Genomic DNA, 6,046 nt, shown 5'->3' with positions numbered 1-6,046 from the left:
AAACAACCAGACAGACACACAGCTTTTGAAATCAAAACAACAAAGTTCAGTGGTAAAAAACAGAAGATCTGATGCTACATCATATGCAACGAAGCACGGTAGACATCCATAGACAAATTTGTCCTGTTGTGTTCTACGTTTATATTACTAAATGATTCTTAAATTATTTCAGTAAACGAATACCCATGAATCCTATTGATAAATTTGCAACTGCCCATACTACTAAAAAACCGGTAGTGAACAATACTAACAAGGTTTCAACAACAGTGAATTAGTGTACGTGTATTTGAAGCAACATTTTGTTGAATTGTTTATTTTCAATCAAGTGTCATGTACACATGATAAGATTCTTTGAATTTTTCCTGCAGCACAAAATCGAGTTCCACTGTCAACATTGAATATTAATGATTGATGTTTTCGTATTGTGATATTATGACTTCCGAATATTGATGTTTTCGTAAATAATTGCAGATATACCAAAGTCTGCAAATATAGCTAAATCAGTTCCGAAATGCACACAACAGCTGGGACAAGATAGGATTAATTTCCAACTTCCGGCATCTAAAATTATAGCTTCTACATATCCAGGTATATCATCTCATGAAAGCATAATATTTATTAAATATTACATGGAATGCAAATCCAGGTATATCATCTCATGAACGCGTAATGTTATTGTGTCAAAATAAATGGAATGCGGATAACACATGCCCGTCTATGTCAAGATCAAAAAGACCTTTCAAAATTACGCAGAACCTAAAAGATCACAATTATATTGAGTATTTTGATAATGTGGAGGTGGAGGATCATTCTGAAGGTAAACAGCTAACAGATGTGATGCATTGATACCGTTATCAATTTAATTAAATTTCATATATGTGATCATTACCATTAATAAAAAACAGAAATTCCAATGGAATTCGGCGGATATGATTCTGAGGAAGAATTTTATCTTCACACTAACGATATGATGGTAAACTGATTTCAGGCCTGCATTGACTATACTATATTGATATTGATTCCTTTATATTATGTTTTTAATAATCTTTGACAAACCTATGACAAGGATATATGGATCTTGGAAAGCCCGACAAACTTTGTCCATACTGTAAATTAGCCATTATGTGGAATAATGAACGGAATAACAAATCAAACAAGCATGCATCACCAACTTTTTCTCAAAAAATCGTGAGATTTTAAAATCCAGATTTTTGTTTATTGTTGGAATGGGCAGGTCCAGTTACCACCAGAGAAACCTACTCCTCCGTGTTTAGCTAAATTGTTATCTGGTGGAAAGAAAACTCAGTATTATAAAATAAAGATCAGGATATACAACTCACTGTTTGCTTTTACATCAATTGGAGGTAAAATTGACAATAGTATAAACAGAGGAGGAGCTCCTTACATTTTCAAGCTTTGTGGTCAAAGTTATCATTTGATTGGAAGCATATGCCCGACTACTGGTTAATCTCCAAAGTTTTGTCAGTTGTACGTATATGATACTGAGAATGAAATAAAAAATAGAAAGTGAGCGATTTCTGGTAGCGATTCTACAAATTCAGACATTGTAAAAGGTCTTCTTCTGATGCTTGATGTGAATAATCGATTGGTTAATAGCTTTCGTATATCGAATTCTACATACCTCGATGTTTACTATTGCTAAAATTAAATATCAATTTGCTCTGCTTCTCACATTGTGCGGAGACTACTAAAAAATGATAAATCGGACACCGAATATAACAAGTAATGTACAATTGAGGAAGAGTATCCCATATCAAATTCCTTGCCCATGATTTTAAATAAAAGGAAAAACTACAACTGTGAATGCATATATCAAATAGAACATACCTACAGGTTTACTACTCATAAAATGAAACATCAATTTTCTCTGGTTCTCAAATTATGCGGATACTACTATTCATAACCCGATCGGATCAAGTCTTTACATGCATCAATTAAGTTCAATACAACTTGAATTACTTTCTCAAGTATCATACATATCAGACCACATAAGTTAGATAAACTACTACAAACAACCAATAGGGACAATTGAAGCATACAACCGGAACTTCAAATTAAACAAACAGTATTAGAGAATTGAGGGATTAGTACCGTAATGTAGATTATCTGAGGATTGAGCTTGGTATGAGGATTGATAGAGCAACAATCGACCTTCTACGCCGGAGATTTGAGCAGCAATCGAGAGAAACGGCCGGTCCTATATCTACATGCAACCCCTTTTCTACACTAGACAGGAGTAATAAATTCAACTACTTTTGACCTATATCCTTTTTATGAACCAATAAATAATTTTCTATTGTATCACTAAATAATTTAAAACTAATTTAATTTAATTACCTAATAAATCAAATGAGATATGTTGAAAATATTTGAATTTTGCATAATTATTAGAATAAATTTAAAATTATATGAGTTGTGGACGGTATGTTGTGTTAGCGGAGAAAAAAAATATTGATTAACAATTTTGTAATGAAAATATATTACATAATTTTTAAAAATTTTAAAAAATAAGACTTTGGCATTTTTTAAATAAGCAAGACTCTGACATTTTTTAGAATACAATGAAAATTATATGAGCTGTGGACGAATTTCAGTATTTGCGGGAAAAATATATCCTTTTTATGAATCAATAAATTTTTTTTATTGTATCACTAAATAATTTAAAACTAATTTAATTTAATTACGTAATAAATCAAATGAGATATGTTGAAAATATTTGAATTTTACATAATTCTTAGAATAAATTTTAAATTATATGAGTTGTGGACGGAATGTTGTATTAGCGGAGAAAAAATATTGATTAACAATTTTATAATTAAAATATATTACATCATTTTTGAAAATTTAAAAAAATAAGCCTTTGGCATTTTTTATAAGCAAGACTCTGACATTTTTTAGAATACAAGGAAAATTATATGAGCTATGGACAAATTTTAGTGTTTGCGGGAAAAAAAATATTTTTTCAAAATTTTGTAATGATAATATATTACGTAAATGTTTACAATTTTAAAAGTTAAGACTTTAGCATTTTTTAAGTAAGCCTTTGGCATTTTTTAGAATACAGCTAAAATTATAGGAGTTGCGGACGAATTTTTGTGTTAGCGGACAAAAAAAATATTTTCATAATTTTATAATGAAAATATTGTACTACTTCGTTTCACTTTTCATATCTATAAACGATAAACGAGGACAGATGCACGAAAAAGAACAAATGCAGTTAGTTAAATATAATAATATATTTAAATGTTAAACGAGGACAGATGCATAAAAAACGGTAGCAATTTGATAAATTTAACAATATTTTATTTTTCTTTCTTAATTAGGTTCGTAAAATAATTTAATATACTTATATTAATTTAATAAAACTGGAAAAAAATTATCGTGTGTATTGCGCCGACAATTTCAATTGCCGATAACAATACTGATGAGAAAGCTTATGGTCTAATGTTTATGTTATAGAAAAGTTGTGAAAGTTTTATCCGTTTATATTTTGGTTTTAACAGGTCTAAAAATGGATAACAAATCACAAAAACTCTAAATTATGCACATACAGCTATTTCTGATTATGTGTGTATTTCTGTTTGAGTAATATACAGGAGATGCCCATACATCCATTTTGTATTTTACAAATTAATTGATATTTTCTTTTATATTTTGAGGATTCTAATCTCTACACAAGTTGTTTTGTAGACCAACTGTTTGACTAAATTTCTTTAGGAGTTTTAAACTCTTTATACAGTAAAACCTCTATAAATTAATATAGTTGGGACCGGAGAATTCTATTAATTTAGAGAGGTATTAATTAATCGATAAATTAATAATTATTAATTTATAGAGAATTTTCGGTAGCAAACAAAATTAACTTTTGATTAAATTTTTATTCACATAAATTTAAATAAAATGAATTGTACAATTTATATTTTATACTTAATTCAATTAATTCAATGTATATGAATTTAGAAAGTCAATGTAATGTACAATATATTAGATTCAAAGTCCATGTAGTGTATAAGTTAAATTCATTGTATTTTACATAGAAAATATTCAATGTATATTAGGAAAATTCAAAGTACATGAATTAATTTAATTCATTGTATTTTACATAGAAAGTATTCAATGTATGTGTAGTCATAAAATATATTATATATACTGTATATACTAGATTGGGGGAAAAATTATACAAACAAAACAATGGCTTCTCATCTAAAAGGTGTCACAAAATCAACAATGACGGATGAAGCAAGAAAAGCATTATGTGAGTATAAAAGAGAAAATTCATCATGCACTCAAAAAGATCTCCAGTTGTGGCTCGAGAATAAGTTTCATCTAAAAGTTAGTCAAGGTACAATATCAAATACACTGAAAAGGTCAGCAGACTATCTTGCAGCTAATTACTCGGAGAAAAGAAAAGATATTAAGCGACATAAACCATCAAAATATCCAGATATGGAGAAGGTTCTCTATGAATGGTTTCTCCAGTACCAAGATCGTGTTAATATGACAGGAGAGCTAATTTTAGAGAAGGCAAAAGAGACCATGAAAATTTTATACCCTCAACAAGATCAGGAGCACACTTTTTCTCAAGGTTGGCTTGAGAAATTCAAGTTAAGACATGGTATTAAGTCATTTCGTCGCTTTGGAGAAAGTGGTTCTGTTGATGTACAGGACATGGAGAAGAAACTGGAGTTCATAAGGGAAAAAATAAACCAGTTCCCTATGAAAGATGTTTTTAACATGGACGAAACTGGTTTATTTTACAGGTTACAAGCTGATCACTCTCTTGCTACGAAACAACTTGAAGGAAGAAAACAAGACAAAGAAAGGCTCACGGTTGTTATATGTTGCAATGAAGATGGCTCTGAAAAAAATTCCTTTATGGATTATTGGAAAGTATGCAAAGCCACGGTGCTTCAAGAATGTTAACATGGGCAGCTTGAATTGTCATTATCGTGCAAACAAAAGAGCTTGGATGACTAGTGTACTTTTTGATGAATACATTCGTTGGTTTGATAGCCAAATGCAAGGCAGAAGAATTTTGTTTGTGGTAGATAACTGTCCAGCACATCCAAAAAATATTGAAGGACTACAAAATGTTGAGTTGTACTTCTTGCCACCTAACATGACATCAAAAATCCAACCTTGTGATGCAGGAATTATAAGAGCTTTCAAGATGCACTATCGCAGGAGATTTTATCGTGGGTTATTAGAAGGTTATGAGTTGGGACAATCTGATCCAGGAAAGATTAATGTTTTGGATGCTATCAATTATGCAGTCGCGACGTGGACGACAAATGTAAAACAAGAGTCAATAGCAAGGTGCTTTCAACATTGCAAAATTCGTTCCATAGATGAAGTTTCGAGCAATTTAAATGAACATACAACTCCAGAAGAATACATTCATGAACTTGAGGTGATGATTAAGGATCTAGGTTATCGTAATAAAATGGATGTTAATAACTTTTTAGATTATCCGGGTGAAAATGAATCATGTTCCGAGGTCCAGAGTATAGAAGAGATTGCAAACACCATCCTTGAAAATAGTGTTGAAGATGATCTTGAAGACGATACAACACCGTTGGAGCCGGTTACACGTAAAGAAGCACTCAAGACATCAAAAATGCTTAATAACTTTTTGATGCAACATGAAAGCACCACACCCGAGCTTTTGGATGCAATAAGGAAGATTATGGATGAGCTTCATGTTGATTTAAATTATATGAAAAAGCAAACTACAATTGAATCATATTTTACAAAGATATAATAGCTATATTTTTATGAATATAAGGGAATTATTAATTTATAGTTTTATTGGGACCATATTTTTATACAGGGTTTTCAAAAAAATTATTATCTTATTATCTTATCGAAATTGATCATTTTTTGAACTAGCCCAAGTCGGGACCGGACAAAATTATTAATTTAGAGAGATTATTAATTAATCGAGTATTAATTTACAGAGCTTTTACTGTATGTCTTTTTAATCTTACGTTGACGCCTCACCTGATTCTTTAGTCTTTTTTATAAT

The 6,046-nt window shown here is 30.3% G+C and overlaps 1 pseudogene; it reads left to right on the top strand.

Moving 5' to 3' along the window:
* The first annotated feature begins 4,212 nt into the window (after nucleotides 1-4,212).
* On the top strand, nucleotides 4,213-5,782 carry LOC141679035 (CENP-B homolog protein 2-like; annotated as a pseudogene).
* Nucleotides 5,783-6,046: the final 264 nt, after the last annotated feature.

This window comes from Apium graveolens, chromosome 8, assembly GCF_009905375.1.
Source record: "Apium graveolens cultivar Ventura chromosome 8, ASM990537v1, whole genome shotgun sequence".
Lineage (NCBI taxonomy): Eukaryota > Viridiplantae > Streptophyta > Magnoliopsida > Apiales > Apiaceae > Apium > Apium graveolens.
This window is presented reverse-complemented; position numbering and strand designations above follow the sequence as displayed.